General features: G+C 46.6%; 1 protein-coding gene across 5 annotated transcripts in view; it reads left to right on the top strand.

Annotated features, from left to right (window-relative positions):
* The first annotated feature begins 4,025 nt into the window (after nucleotides 1-4,025).
* RNF152 (ring finger protein 152) overlaps nucleotides 4,026-16,573 on the top strand; it is a 58,911-nt gene continuing 46,363 nt past the window's right edge. The window contains exons 1-2 of one of the 5 annotated variants that reach the window (XM_054984916.1): nucleotides 4,026-4,086; nucleotides 5,581-5,706. The gene's annotated coding sequence lies outside the window, so the exon portion shown is untranslated. Of the gene's footprint in view, nucleotides 4,109-4,954; nucleotides 5,112-5,266; nucleotides 5,368-5,580; nucleotides 5,707-16,573 lie in introns of those variants that run through there. The other 4 variants (XM_054984917.1, XM_054984919.1, XM_054984918.1 and 1 more) reach the window with 4 other exon arrangements.

Raw genomic sequence — 16,573 nt, 5'->3', positions numbered from 1 at the left:
AAAGACAAAGACAAAGACAAAGACAAAGACAAAGACAAAGACAAAGACAAAGACAAAGACAAAGACAAAGACAAAGACAAAGACAAAGACAAAGACAAAGACAAAGACAAAGACAAAGACAAAGACAAAGACAAAGACAAAGACAAAGACAAAGACAAAGACAAAGACAAAGACAAAGACAAAGACAAAGACAAAGACAAAGACAAAGACAAAGACAAAGACAAAGACAAAGACAAAGACAAAGACAAAGACAAAGACAAAGACAAAGACAAAGACAAAGACAAAGACAAAGACAAAGACAAAGACAAAGACAAAGACAAAGACAAAGACAAAGACAAAGACAAAGACAAAGACAAAGACAAAGACAACCGGGCCCCCGGGGGTCGCGGCTGCGCCGCTCCCCCCGACGCGCCCCGCCCCGCCTTCGGCGGGCCGGGGGCCCCCGGGGGTCGCGGCTGCGCCGCTCCCCCCGACGCGCCCCGCCCCGCCTTCGGCGGGCCGGGGGCCCCCGGGGGTCGCGGCTGCGCCGCTCCCCCCGACGCGCCCCGCCCCGCCTTCGGCGGGCCGGGGGCCCCCGGGGGTCGCGGCTGCGCCGCTCCCCCCGACGCGCCCCGCCCCGCCTTCGGCGGGCCGGGGGCCCCCGGGGGTCGCGGCTGCGCCGCTCCCCCCGACGCGCCCCGCCCCGCCTTCGGCGGGCCGGGGGCCCCCGGGGGTCGCGGCTGCGCCGCTCCCCCCGACGCGCCCCGCCCCGCCTTCGGCGGGCCGGGGGCCCCCGGGGGTCGCGGCTGCGCCGCTCCCCCCGACGCGCCCCGCCCCGCCTTCGGCGGGCCGGGGGCCCCCGGGGGTCGCGGCTGCGCCGCTCCCCCCGACGCCCCCCGCCCCGCCTTCGGCGGGCCGGGGGCCCCCGGGGGTCGCGGCTGCGCCGCTCCCCCCGACGCCCCCCGCCCCGCCTTCGGCGGGCCGGGGGCCCCCGGGGGTCGCGGCTGCGCCGCTCCCCCCGACGCGCCCCGCCCCGCCTTCGGCGGGCCGGGGGCCCCCGGGGGTCGCGGCTGCGCCGCTCCCCCCGACGCCCCCCGCCCCGCCTTCGGCGGGCCGGGGGCCCCCGGGGGTCGCGGCTGCGCCGCTCCCCCCGACGCCCCCCGCCCCGCCTTCGGCGGGCCGGGGGCCCCCGGGGGTCGCGGCTGCGCCGCTCCCCCCGACGCCCCCCGCCCCGCCTTCGGCGGGCCGGGGGCCCCCGGGGGTCGCGGCTGCGCCGCTCCCCCCGACGCCCCCCGCCCCGCCTTCGGCGGGCCGGGGGCCCCCGGGGGTCGCGGCTGCGCCGCTCCCCCCGACGCCCCCCGCCCCGCCTTCGGCGGGCCGGGGGCCCCCGGGGGTCGCGGCTGCGCCGCTCCCCCCGACGCCCCCCGCCCCGCCTTCGGCGGGCCGGGGGCCCCCGGGGGTCGCGGCTGCGCCGCTCCCCCCGACGCCCCCCGCCCCGCCTTCGGCGGGCCGGGGGCCCCCGGGGGTCGCGGCTGCGCCGCTCCCCCCGACGCCCCCCGCCCCGCCTTCGGCGGGCCGGGGGCCCCCGGGGGTCGCGGCTGCGCCGCTCCCCCCGACGCCCCCCGCCCTGCCGCACGCACCCCCCAGTCTCTGCAGTTCAGGGGTGTGTGATTTGGGGTCATCCAAAGATTGTTTGGGGGTTCAGAGAGCTTATATTTTCACCACTTCCTTATTCACAGCAATGCCTAAAACAATATTTTTCTGGGCAGGCCACATAGGAGGCCTTATATTATTCACAAGACTCAGCATTCTAAGTGGACCTATGCTGGGTCATCCTACAAAACCCAGATCTTGAGTAAACAGCTTCAAAATAGGATCCCCCCAGAACAATTCAATAAGAAGAAAGGGGCAGCAGCTGCAGCAGGAAAAAACTTTGGATCATCCCAAATCACACAGATCCGAACTCCAGAGACTGTCCCCCACAAGAGGACATGAGCTGGTGCTGATCCAGTCTCTGGTTCTGGACCTCAGGCATTGCATGTGGCCTGCCACCAAGCACCCAATATTAGACTTTTTTTGAATAAGCAAATGGTGAAATTATAAGCCCCCTGCAACCCCAAATAATCTTTGGATCAGAGGGCTTATAGTTTGAAGTTTATAGCTTCAAAATAGGATCCCCCCAGAACAATTCAATAAGAAAGGGGCAGCAGCTGCAGCAGGAAAAAACTTTGGATCACCCCAAATCACACAGATCCGAACTCCAGAGACTGTCCCCCACAAGAGGACATGTGCTGGTGTTGATCCAGTCTCTGGTTCTGGACCTCAGGCCATAAGGAAATGGTGAAATTATAAGCCCCCTGCAACCCCAAATAATCCTGTGGGGGACAGTCTCTCCAGTTCAGGGGTGTGTGATTTGGAGTGATCCAAAGATTGTTTGGGGTTTCAGAGGGCTTATAGTTCCCAGTTCCCAGTTCCCAGTCCCAGGACCTAAGGCCTCCTATGTGGCCTGCCCGGAAAAATATTGTTTTAGGCATTGCTGTGAATAAGGAAGTGGGGAACTATAAGCCAAATCACACACCCCTGAACTGGAGAGACAGTCTCTGGAGTTCAGGGGTATGTGATTCAGGGTGATCCAAAGATTATTTGGGGTTGCAGGGGGCTTATAATTTCACCATTTCCTTATTCAAAAAAAGTCTAATATTGGGTGCTTGGAAGCAGGCCACATGCGAGGCCTTAGGTCCAAAACCAGAGCCTGGATCAGCACCAGCACATGTCCTCTTGTGGGGGACAGTCTCTGGCGTTCAGGGGTGTGTGATTTGGGGTGATCCAAAGATTATTTGGGGTTGCAGGAGGCTTATATTTTCACCATTTGCTTATTCAAAAAATGTCTAATACTGGGTGCTTGGTGGCAGGCCACATGCAATGCCTGAGATCCAGAACCAGAGACTGGATCAGCACCAGCTCATGTCCTCTTGTGGGGGACAGTCTCTGGAGTTCGGATCTGTGTGATTTGGGGTGATCCAAAGTTTTTTCCTGCTGCAGCTGCTGCCCCTTTCTTCTTATTGAATTGTTCTGGGGGGATCCTATTTTGAAGCTGTTTACTCAAGATCTGGGTTTTGTAGGATGACCCAGCATAGGTCCACTTAGAATGCTGAGTCTTGTGAATATGAAGGTGTATAATATGTGCCCCTGCAAACTTCATTTTGGAGTGTAGAGCTTTTCAGTTTTCCCACAATATTTTTCTTTGGCTTTGCGAATAACGAATAAGGAATAAGGAAGTGTGAATAAGGAACTGGGAATAAGTAACCAACTTCAGCTTCCTATCGCTTGCTGGATTTCTGTGTGTGAATGCAGCTGGCAGAACCTGTTGGCCAGAAAAAGAAATGACAAATAATAATGATTTAGCCAGGCACCTGAAACTAAGAGAATCAGGTTCCAGGCAAACACTTAAGGACAGGACATTCCATAAAAGGGGGGCCACCACAGAAAAGGCTGTCTTGGAAGCTACCTCAGAAGGTGGGTGGGCACAGAAAACGACCTAAGCTCTCATTTAAAGGGCAGGCACTTTCCTATTTTAGAAGTTACGCAACCTTAGCTTAACTTCTGAAAGAAGAGTTGAAAAGGAACGTGTCAGGCATTCTCTATGTTCCATTATCGACTGCAACGCTACAGCTATTTCTCCCCACCCCCTCTTCCAACATGGAGGTCCGATGACTGGTGTGTATGGAAGGGTGTCAACCTGTTGAATTGTTGCCTGTAAAGGATATGAGGCGACTATGAGGAAAAGAAATAGCAATTGACAGTGTTTGCATCGACTTCTGTCGCTGGTACCTGATTATCACTCTCTGCTTCCCCTCCCCGCTGTGATTTTGTGGGCACAGCTCGCGTATGAGGAGAGAAATGGTCGCCAGCCTCCTTTTTGCTTGCAAAAGCGAGAGGTACATAAGCCGGAGCAGTTTTGAGTAAGGAGGCGGAGCCTTTCTATCCCGCCTCCTGTGGCCAGTCTTAACATTTTAGACGCCCCCCCACCGTCCTCCGCTCCCTTTACTCAATTTGCTGCCGACGGTGGAACAGGCAAGGCTTCGGGGCTGCAGGCTACATGCATGGGTAGGAGCTATGCAAACAGAATGTACTTCCCTTATTTCTTTTTTAATAGTAATCTTGTAAAAATCCATTCACTAAGCCACATCTCCTTTTTAAGCTGCTTTCTTCTTTCTGGGGACATGCAATATTTTTTGGGGAAAGGGAAAGTTACCGGGTAGGGGAGAGAAACCCTGGATGAACGCTGTTAGGAAAGGTCAAGGAGCGCTGAGTTCTCCCTGCTCCTCCTTTACCTTTAGCCCCTGAATCCAAACTGTTGAACGCGCTTCATGCAAACAAAGAAATATGTATTTTTTTTAAAGTGGCATCTGATTATGAAATTGAGGCTCTTTCCTAGTATTTCTGGGGAGGGGGCAGCGTTTTATAAAGGTTGCATTTAAAGAATCGATGGAAGGGAGACAAAGATCAGAAACTGTCCCTCTTTCTCTGTCTCCCCGGGATTCTATGTCGCTTTCCCTGGAGAATAATAATAAAATGTGTTGTTCGAGAATCTGAAAGGGGAATCTTCAGAGGTTTGCTCGGGGGGTATGCAGACCGGGGGGAGGATGTGTGGAGTGAGTTTTGAGCGTGTTGGGAGAAGCCTGTGTGCGCGCAGGGTCTCGGTGTGATGGGAAATGTCCTTAGATGCCTTCTGGAGCTCTGGCCAAATTGTGAAAAGAAGAGCCCTCCTCCATCCTCTTCCCCCACCATTTTTGAATACCGGAGAAGAAGGTGTATGACTCTCTTTTAAGAAAGCCCCCCCCCCCTCATTTTTTTTTTAAACAGCTGCCTGTAAGCCACAGCTTGGGGGAGGGGAGAGAGACCGATATATATTTTCTTTCTGGCTCTCCAGCATGGATCCCCCCCCCAGGAGGAGGGGCCAGGAGAAGAAGAGACAGATGTTGAGGTCTTTTCATTTGGTCGGATTCTGCTTGACAGGGGTGAAGCAACTGCTGGAAGGGCAAAGCAAAAGAGCAGGAGCTTGGGGTAGAGATGAGCATTGCGGGTTGCAAAGTAGGGGGAGGTTGCATGTTTCCTTGCATTTGGGAGGGGTAAGCCTTTGTTTTGTTTTTGAAACCACACACTCTCTTTGTTAAAAAAAAAAGGTGGAGGGAGGAAGCCGGCAGTTGGTTAGTTAGCTGGGGGAGGTGATGGGAGCAGAATGCCTGATTATGCAAGTTGATCAGCAGCTGTATTTATAGATAGCTGCATCTAGACAGACAACTGTATTCCATCCATATCAACTCTAATCTGTAATAGCTACAGGGTGTCTGTTTCTCCGGCTGGCGTTGAGGGGATTGCTAAAGGGTAGGCTGTTTCCTAAAAGAGCCATAGGAAAGATGAACTTGCATGTTCATTAAACTGAGAAATCTGCAAATGCGCAATAGCATATTCGTAGTCCGAGCCAGCGCCCCCCCCCCCCCAAATGTATATGTACACTTGGGCTATAAAGGACACTTTGCTTTCCTAATTTGTTGCTGCTGCCGAGACTAACCCTGGCTTCCTGTAATTTCACTGCAGGCAGAACAAAGCTCTTGTCACAACTGCGCTTCCTGATTGTCGCCTCCTGCCTGCAACCCGCTGAATGTTTCCCCGCTTGATATCATCATGCAGAAAGGGATGAGCGAGACGCAATGAGAGATTCAGGTAATGTCACCCAAAATATGTTCAATATCTGTTGCTGTGTTAACGCTGCTCCCTCTGGAGCATTGCCATACATGGAGATCTCGCTGAACTCTGTTTTTATGTCTGCGGTTGCATCACTGTTGATTTTTAAGTGAGCAATGCTGAGCTGTGCAGTTCATTAACAGCCACAAAAAAATCAAGCTGAATTTAGGGACGGGTCTCTTATTCTTGTAACTTGCCTGCCAAGGAAGGCAGGCATTCAGTAATCTGACAGACATGTAAGGCTGTTGTTCTTTGTTTTGCTTTAACCTTATTTGCTTTGTGATAACACAGTATCAAAAACTAAAGCAACTTAAATCTCTGTGCATAGTCAATCTGTTTATGGTTTTAAAAAACTAGTGTGAAGACTGGGAAAATGGAATTTGCCTGGATGTGAGAAGGTTGTCAGGAAAACAAAGAGGGCTGAATAATGTAAACCAATGGCTATAGCTATCATGTGGTGTTCCAACATGCAATTCACTGGAGTGACTTTCTTTGGAAACAATTCAATATTGGACTTGAATATAAAACTGGTAAAAGATTTGAATGCAGCAAAGTTGCTGATGCTGAGTGTATTGGGGGTGGGGAATGCGCAGGGTGCATTTGTGTAATATATGGTGAAGGAAAATGATCAAAGAAAACTGGGTTAATAAAGTGTCAAACTATGAAAGACATCAGTGCATTGATTTGGCTTCGTTGTTGCCTTTGCAAATTATTAGGATCAATTCTTTGTCCTCCTTAATCTTTGTCTTAATCTGCTAATGTCTTTAGGTTTACAGGTCTTTCGTTTTCAGCCTCTGTACCTAAGTTGAGGTCACAGGCCTTTCTGAAATAATGAAGTACTTCTAGGAATGATGATCAAATCTCTTTCAGGGATTTTCTTTTCGTACTGTTCTTTTCACTGAATTTTGTTTTGTCTTTGTTAATAAGAGGAGTTGGAAACGAACCTTTGAGGGATGAACTGGAAAGTCTTACAACAGTTTTAATAAGGCTGTCATCCATAAGATTTAAACTAGTTTCTGAACTTACCTCCCTCTCTGTCTGTGTGTAATAGATAAATCCCCACTTGCTATTTTCCCTTCCTACCTTGTGCCTTCATTTGAAATAAAATTAAAGAAGGGGAGAGAGCGCAGCTAAGTGGATAATTTGTAACAGCTGCTGGTTTTCCAAGGTGACATTTCTACAGCTGTCAAGGAAAGCAAGAAAAGGAGAACTTTAGATTTGTTTTGTTGGGCACTACTCCTGTATAAGCAGCGTTCAGATAAATAGGACTTGCGTGGCGACTTTACTGGGTGGATTGTACCCTCAAAATAGATAAACTGTTCAGATCACACTAGGAAAAAGTATGAATGCAATTTTCTCTAGCTCACCGAACAACAATGACCTTGTGCTTTGGGGATATATTGAGAATCCAAAACTTGGTGAACTTTCACAGTCATGCCGACAATACTAACAATCTCAGACAAAGTTTGTGAATATCTGAAAATGGCTACTGATTTTGTTACTTTTCAGACTTTTGCTAATGAATGCTGACAAGCATTTCTTAATGATAGTCCACATTTACCCAATTTTCTCTTGAATCTTCAAACATTCACGAAATTTTGTCTGGAATAATTGGTATAAAATTTGGTGAAATCTGATGTAACTGGCCTGGTCAAGCCAAATGGATCTTAATCCTGTTTCTATATCGCCCATGGATAAAATAGGTGTGTGGGTAGTAAGTAATACATGAATGAAATCCATAAGACAGAAAACTGTTTGTTCCCTTTCACAGGCAATAAAGCAATTTCCATTAACTTTAATGGGATTAAAGGGCATCAAGGCACATAATGCTGCAACCTTGCTGAAGCTAAGCAGGTCTCAAACTGGTCAGTGCTTGGATGGGTGAATTGCTTGGCAATCTTATGTAAACTGCCTTGAGCAAAGGCAGGATATAAATGGAATAAGTTTATAATGAATAAGAAGCATCCATAGTTTAGTTTGAACACAGTGTGTTGAAGGAGCTACTAAATTATAGTTCTCTCCTTACTGACTAATTTGTTTTCAACATTTGCAGAGTCTCTGTGGTTTAGATTTTCCCCAGATGTGTGAAGTTCTCCTTGCTTGCACAATACCGGAGAAGTTGCTATAATTTTGTGCTATGCAACATTTAGGTTTTGAGCGAGGGTGGAAGCCATCTGAACAGATGTGTTTAGTTTCTCTTTTAGTCAGTGAGGTGGCTTGCTTGCATAAAATTTAGACAGGGCATGGACCCGGAGGCTCTATTTACTTTACCATGTCTTAGTATAAGACAGGGTCAGAAGTAAATGTTTGTGAAGCAAATGCAAGGTGGGGCATTTTGCAGGGAGAATTGGTGGACTGGAAGGAAGTGCAGATCCTCTTGGGCCAGTTTTTAAATACAGTTTTTGCCCTTCAGCTGGATTTCAAGCTTGGATGGAACCTAGTGGGGGCTTTTACAGGGGAGAATCAGAAGCACTGGAAGGGTTGGGAGCCCCATTGCAGTTGATGTGTAACTTCCTGACCTATAACTGTGGGTGTAGAAGTCCCGCATCTGGAAAATGAAAGTTTGCCAGCATGCCAGAGCTCTGATCAAAAGTAAAATAATACAGAGTTATGCCCAAATATCTCTGGCTGTGCGCTCATGACGATATCTGCACATTGAATGAAATAGTGTGGAAACAGAGACGATATGACTCATTTTTTCAGGAGCTGGATAACCTTACCTCAGTGGCATGCAGCTGGGAAGCATTTCTGTATTACATCTAGGGCTGCCAGGTCCCCTGCCATGGCAGGGGATGGCCCGCCCCTAGCCTCTGCTCCCCCCCGCAAGGCCACTCACTAACTGGCTGGGAGAGAATGTTGTGCAGAGGGAGGCCAGAGCACATCACATGCAGGCTCTGCAAGCCCAATGACATCTCTTCCAGTTTAAATTGGAAGCAATGGTGTCTCCATTGGGCAAAAACACTGTTTTTGGCTTGCTGAGACACCGTAGCTTCCGGTTCAAACTGGAAGCCCTTGGGCCAGTATGCAGCATGATCCAGCCTGCCTCTGCTCACCAGGAGAGGAGGACTGTCACTCCTGCACCCCCATGCTCTCTGTTTCTCAGGTAGGGAGACTGGCACCCTTAGTTACAACTGAGGCCTGGTTTACAAATACAGAAGAATGAGGTGGCAGAATGGACTGTTATCACTGAAGTCTGCCAGTGGTGAATTCTGTATTTTTTCCAGCTTCTTCGCCTCAAAATTCAATGCAAGTAAAAAAAACTAGGAAAGCAGGGAGAAAAGTCTATCTCCTCTTTGTTTGTTGTTCCTGTTTTCTATCTGCAGGGTGTTAATTACAACATGTCATCTTCCACCTGTAGTGTGATATGGTACAGTTCATTCTACCACCTCAGCAATTTTAACACATCAGCCTTACCTCATTGCCTTGCATGTGTAAGTCAGGCTTGAGAAGGGACAGTAGAATGCATTCTCCATCTGTAGAATGGTTGCATTTACAAGAATTGTGTAACTGATTTGTTTGTTGTGGCTCACAGCAGATGCAGGTGATAGCCAGAAAGAATCAGGTGAAACATAGGGGGGTGGGGAGGAACAGGCTGAATGTTCATTGTGTTACTTTAAATAAAAAATTAACACTTTTTAATAATGTAAATGTTACATGTGGGCACAGGAATAAAGGCTGTGAAAAAGGCTCTAGCTTATACCTACTTTGGGTCTTGTGTCTGCTTAAGGGCCTAATTGGAGATTTATTATTTGCAAAATGCAACCTCTTCAGAGACCTTCTTGAGGCATCTTGCATAGTAAAAATAGTACAACAATAAAATCATAAAAACAACACACAGAAATTATTAACATTAAAATCAGGGATAAAGCAAGCCAAGAGCTTGCTAGAAACTTAACAACAAGACAAACCAAAAAATCAGCTGACCTTGGGCTAGAATTGGACCCTAAACAATGTCTAAAATGTCCCTGTAGGTGTCTGCTTCTGCTTTAGGTGCAGCTATCAGTTTTAATAGGTTGATGCCATTATATTGTAAAGGCTGTGCAGTAATTTTTGGTGGCTGCTGCATAAAAACAACACGATGGCAAAGTTTGCATGCTTAGCTGATACTTGAATGGTAACAGGGAAAAGTGTCCTGGGGAAGGAGCACCAAGCGTTTGTGCTATTGCTCCTTACATCTATACCAGGTAGTTGATCCATGTGGAGTTCTAATAGGAATATAATATTAGGCCACCTTGGTGTTTGTTGTTGTTGTGTTTTAAGACGACTCTTTTGAAGAAGATATTGTCCATTCCATGTTTTTAGCTGTTTTTTTTATGCTTCTCACCTATTTTTATGAATATCATTTTAGGCCACTCAGTGGTGTTTTATGATGTCTTATGGCTGGTGTTTATGCTGTTACTTGTATGGTTTTATGGTATCATTTTTACTTTGTGCGCCACTTTGAGCAGGTCTCTAGAAAGGTGGTATATAATAAATAAATATTAAATTTTAATTGAAGTGTGGAAAAAGTGTACCTGCAGGTTCATTGATAAGGAAATATTTCCAAGCTGGAAGAAACAAAGCCAGTGCATACTTCAGTGCTAAATATCTTTCTCTTTGAAGCCTGCAGATAATGTCTACTTGATGGGGCTGATTCTATTATTAAGTAGAGCTTTTGTGACCTTGAGAGGGATAGTCTAAACTGACAGTACATCCTGGGTTCAGAGTATGAGGCTGAGGAAAGACTCCCAGATATACAGAATTTGGATATCCCAGGCTTAGGCAGTAGATGTGTTAAACTCAATTGTCTGTGCTGTCAGTCTGCTGGGAAGGTTTGTGAATTGACTTTTTTCTCATGCTTAAGTGATTAACATGAGAATAGTTTCAGGTGCTAGGTGTATTGATTCCAGTCCATTGACATCTTAAAAGACCAACAAGATTTCCAGAATAGAAGCTTTTGACAGCCAAAGCGGCGTTCGTCAGATGACAGTATTGTACATACTTACTTGCTCTTAGAGGAGGACCCATTGTATTCTTTGTGGCATGAAAATTTCAAATCCTTTCTGCCTGGCCCTGTACATTCTTCATTTTCAGCAGGTATATGTAGGTATATTGTACGTAAAGTTTCCTATATTTATGATAGTGGAAGTACACTTTTAAAAAAGAACATTGGAGACAGGTTTTTGCCCTCACAGTCCCCAAAACATTGATGCATGTAAAGGTCAGAATGGCCTGCCCGCTAAATCACTAATCTGAGGGTGTTTCCTGACTGGAAGAATGCAAGCCTGGAGCAGTGATACAAACCAGAATCAACAGGCAACCTTCTTGTGCGGGCGAGTCATTCCACTACGCCTCTGTATTGGGAACTGACTGACTCATGAAATCACAACCTAATGCAGTACAACCACCCATTTCCAACACAGGCAGGGCCTGGGCAACAAATCATTTATAGGTGTATTGGGTTTTGACTCTTTGGAACCTTTGTCTATTTTCTCATGGCTGTCTAGAGTGTTTTAGTGCGCAGTTTGGGAAAGATAGACATTCCCTTTATCTCTCACCATTTGTGGGTAGCATTTTGCCCTCTGTTGCAAGAAAAGTGCTTTTGCTAATTGTGGAGGCATGCAATAACTTGGAAGGTTTGCTGAAGTGCCTCAAGATTTGAGAGCATGACGGATTTCAGCACATCAGCTCACGTTTTTGAAACACACCACACCTCCACATATTCATAGCAGTTGCAGCTTTGTGCTTTGCTGTAAGCCTCTCAAGTGGTTGCTGGTAGTTGAAAGCTCAAACTAAGCTTGCAGCCTTTCCCTGTTCATAAAGCATGCAAATTCTCCCCACTTCTAAAAAAGAAGAAAAACCTCCATGGCTGGTTTTGATCTGGTCTGGAATTGCTGCTTGTCTTGTTCATGTCACGTTCTCTAAGATAACTGCTCAGTTCGGTTTTATGCAGGTAGCAGGAGGCTTTGAAAACCTCTTGCAGAGTCTGTCACAGTGAACAGCATAAAGCAAAATGCGTGCATGCATGTCTGAAAACTTCCAACTTAACCCCCCCCCCTAATTATTTAGAAAGAGATTTTAAAAGATGAGTGATGTTTTCCAAGCATTAGCTACTGTGACAGTGCTGCATAGCTGACCTCTTTCAAATAATCTCTTGCTATGAAGAGCTCAGTACGTACTTCACTAATCCTCAGGGGTAACAACTGTACCCTGTACAATAGATTGACATTTAGTACCTTCCTAAAAAAAGTATAGGAGGAAGAAACAGAAAAATATTTCACAATGGCCAAAGTTTGGTGGTTGAGGTTGGTGTTATCACTTGCTATCTTAACTGAAGTATCTCTGAGGGATAGTTTTTCATAGGCGGCTGGAGGATGCTATCTCAGCACAGAGGTGGAAGGAGATAAGTTGGCGAGGATAGACCAGTGGCAAAGCAGTGCTTCTTGCAGGAGCAGCTACAATAAGGAGAAAAAGTTGATTGTGGGTGGATGAGGGCAGAATTTGTTGTTACCCCTGAGAGCAACAGGGAACCAGCATGAGCCCAGGTCTGCAGTTTGTGGTTCTGTATGCATCAGTGGAGCAACTATTGCCTCACTGGACTGTTTGGAGAAAGGGGAAATAAATGTATGAAACGAAGAGTGAAACAGTGAAAGGGAATGCCCATAGGCCCTGTGCATATTTTATGAAACTTCCAAGGGATGTGAGGAAGACACCAATTGTATGCAAAGATTTCAGAGCCTCTTTAAAGGAGAGCTTTTCCAATGTGCTTTTGGTGTCTTGTTCGCGAGGATTAAGTAGTACGATGGGTAATGGTTTGCTCTCTTTTTCTTAAGTGTATTTCTGTGGACTGAGTTTTTTTCTGGTTTTCATGATGCAAGATGCTTTGAGTCCCATTAAGTAGGCAAAAAGTAGTATAAAACTATTTTAAATAAAATTAAGTAAAAATTGACAACTGTACCTATTAGCCTGCTCTAAAGTTAATTTCATAGAATAGGGTGAACTGGATGAAACCAAGACCACTTAAAACCTTTAATTGGTGCAATTCTGCGGAAAACTGTAAGGGAGTAAGTGCCATTGAGCTCAGTGGAATACTCTTCAGAGTAAACTGGCAGAAAATTGATCTGTTAACCATAGTTTAACAGACTGAGATGAAGCATGCTTTTTTTTAATCATCTGTGGGGGAAAGACAGAATCGGGATTAGAAATATGGCATGACATGCAATCCAAGCAGCAGTGTTGAATATTCTATAATGGTAGCACCCTGTTGTCTAACCTCTGAGTTGGCCTTAGCAATACTAATTAGTGCCATTCTTGAATAACACCAGCATGCCATTCTAGGAAGGACTCTCAAAATGTTGACTCGTTTTGAAAAAGCCAGCTTCGTTCAGTATAATTAATTGCAAGGTGTAGGAGAAACCTGAATAGGGAAGGAAAATTTACTAGTGACAGCTCAGTGGGAGATGATTTTGTTTCTTCTTTTGAACTACTTGATCAGAGTTTTCATGTAAGTTTTCATGTAAGTTCTTTTTACAGCAGGTAAAGGTGTGCTTTTTCATTAACTCTGAATCACAATAGCTCTGACTGTGTTTCAAATTCTGACTCAGTGACTAATATTTGTGACTTTCCATTCTAGATGTGACACAATTGAGATGTACCAGTCTTGTAAACAGCTACTTGACTGGTACCTGAGGTGGGCCAGAATTTCCTCCAGGTGGCTGGGAAGATTTTGTAAACCGAGTCTTTGTTCTTCCAGGCTGTTAGTGCTGTAGAGGTCTGTGTGGGCCAGCAACGAATAAAGCTTTTAGAGAGTTAGTAGTTTTTAATACAGAATTCTGCAGGGCAGCTATGGAGCTATTCTGCAGCTGCAGACCTGTGGCTAAAACTAGTATAGAATACAGTAGCCCGGTGACTGATGTGGATAGTCTGCTGTGAGCTCAACAACCATACTTTGAGATGTGTTGGCAATAATCTCTTGGACACAGCAGCTGATATGCCCCCCTTTTCCCGTGCAAAAGTATCTTCTCTATTAAGAACAGCCACATCTGAGGGTCCCTTCTTAACCTGAATGCCATGTCCTTATATAATAGGTAACATTGGCCTAGTTTTCACAAACAGGAGGTGAGGAGAGTGGGGTGAGGCTTAGGGTCCTGAATTCGAATCCCATTTGCCACGAAGGCTTGCTGGGTGATCTTGGGTCAGTCATTTTTTCCACCTAACTTTCCTCATAAGGTTGTTGGGTTAAAAAGGAGGAGGGGAGAACCATGTAAGTTTCTTTGCATTCCTTTGGGGTTGAGCAGGTTAAAAATGGAATAGTTAAATGGTAAGACTATATCTTGAGTATAAACCACTTTAAATTTCACATAGATGTGTGGGGGAAAGGGCTGTAAGCCTAGTCTTTTTTCCTGACATGCTAGTTTTCTGTACGCAGACAATAGTGATGGGGGGGTGCCATCTCCAGGTTAGGGAATTCCTGAAGATTCTGGGGGTGGGGCCTGGAGAGGGCACGGGTTGGGGAGGGGAGGGAGATCAGCAGGGTATAATGCCATAGAGTCCACCCTCCAAAGCAGCCATTTTCTCCAGGGGAACATCTCTGTTGTCTGAAGATAATTTGTAATTCTGGGAGACCTCCCATCCCCTCCTGGATGCTGGCAATCATGGGAGGGGGTAAAATATTCTATTTTGTGAGTCCCCACATGTAATCTGCAGCAGAATAGTCCAGAAGAGGTTTAACCATCCCATCTCTTGCTTGTGTGAACTAGGCTGAAAAGAATAGTTCTGTGGCTGCTCTGCAGTTAGAAACTTATCTTGTACTGGAATTTGAGCAAAACCAGGAAGCATTCCAGAAGTGATGCAGGCCTCTTGATTTAAACAATTTGAGTTAGGACAAGTAGATAGGGCTTGGTACTTCTTCATTCCCTCTAACAGTAAGTTTCAGGTTTGAAGGCCTATCGACATGGTTGTAAAAGAAGCCCACCCATAGACAAGGTCAGATTTCTGCGTACATGGGGGAGTCCCTCATTATCCTGAAAAGCTTTGGTTTGTAAAGTAACAATAACAGATGCCAGCTCTCCTCCTCAAGGCCTGATGAGGGGCTAAGCATGCTTTTGCCACTGAATGCTGAGAGCTAATTTAATAGGGAAGGGAACTGAAGGCAGTGGGGAAATGGTCCTGCTCAAGCGGATATAGTCCTGGTGGGAAGGAGTGATTTGGGTCAGGGGAAGTTTCCCAGTTGACTGACTCTCTCCCTCTCTGCCAGTTCTCCAGATTCACTGACATTCTAGTGTCTTTGGTTTTGCACACTGCAGCAGGAGACAATGAATGGACTTGAAAGAGACTGCGGGGTTCTCTACATAGACTCTCAAATGCTCCCTTTTCTTATGTTCCACTGGTCCCTTACATTCCAGGGCCGTGTCGTTCTGAGAACTGCTTGCCTGTGAATAAAGGAGAGAAGGCAGGCAGCAGTTTGGTCTTCCCAGTTTCTCCCTCTTCCTGGGGTCCCATGGCAAGGTCAGCTTGCTGTGACCCTATGTGGAGAGGGGGAAGAATGAAGGAAGTAAAACAAAGAGAGGGGTTGGCAAGCTGGTGGGTGGGCTGGGGCCCTCTTCTGTCGTCAAACAGCACATCCTGCCTGCAAAATATCATGGACGTTTGTCTACATTTTGAACTGCTAGTAACTTATCCCTTTGTATTTGAGAAGTTCAAGAGTCCATTTTGTTCGATAGCATGTGTAGAGACAGCTTTGGTAACTCAATGTCAAAATCAAACTATTAGCACAGTGGCAAAGTTTTTGGTGAAAATACCATACTGGTGGTTTTTTTTTTTTTTAGCTGGAGTTGTATATACTGTAATTTAGTTGGGCAGTTTCCATTGGGGGAAAAACCTGCAGAACATACATTATTTTGAAGCAGTTGCGTTTAGATCAGAGTTTCTTGCACATTGCTATGCATTAAAGAATAATTTTTAATGTACAAATAGTAAAGTGAATGTATTGGTCAAACACATTTTAATTATCTGTCCATGTTTTGTATGAATACTGACTATTTCTGCTAGAGTTGCCAAACTCCAGGTGATAGTTGGAGATCTCCCAGAATTATAACTGATCTCCAGACCACAGAGATGAATTCTCCTGGAGAAAATGGCTGCTATGAATGGTGCTCTCCATGGCATTATACCCTGCTGAGATCCGTCCCCTCACCAAACTGCACCCTCTACAAGCTACACCCCATAATCTCCAGGAATTTCCCAACATGGAGCTGGCAACACTGATTTCTGCAGTTGAAAGTTCTGACTCCTTGTATTATAGGGTACAGTGTGTTTGTGTGTGAGAGAATCAAGGAATGCCTTGATAAATGCTGGTTTGTTCAGAAATGGAAATAAACATTTGAAAGTATTTGTAATTATAATATAGCTTCAAGGCCATGTATTCAGTATAATATTACCTAAGTTGGTTGGCTGCCAAGTGCAAAAGGTTGGGTTGCCAGTTCTGGCTTGGGAAATTTGTGGTGATTTGGGGGCGATGCTTTGGGAAGGGAACGAACTCAGAGGGATGTAATGCCTTAGAACATGCTCTCTGGAGATGCCATTTCCTCCAGGGGAACTAATCTCTGTGTTCTGGAGATTAGTTGCAATTCCAGGAGAATGCTAGGCCCCACCAGAGGCTGGTAACCCTAACCACAGGTTTTGTTGCAGGACAGGGTTGCCAACTCCTGGGGATTGAGGGGAAGAGCTGGAGAGGGGAGGGACCTCAGTGAGGCATAATGCTATAGAGTCTCCCCTTCCAAAGCAGCCATTTTCTCCAGGGGAACTAGGGCTGCCAGACCCCCACCCCGACCCTCCCACCCCCGCCCCCACTTACCTGGCCAGCAGG

This window comes from Eublepharis macularius, chromosome 7, assembly GCF_028583425.1.
Source record: "Eublepharis macularius isolate TG4126 chromosome 7, MPM_Emac_v1.0, whole genome shotgun sequence".
In the NCBI taxonomy this organism is placed as follows: domain Eukaryota; kingdom Metazoa; phylum Chordata; class Lepidosauria; order Squamata; family Eublepharidae; genus Eublepharis; species Eublepharis macularius.
The sequence above is the reverse complement of the archived record's forward strand: the minus strand, read 5'-3'. Positions and strand labels throughout refer to the sequence as shown.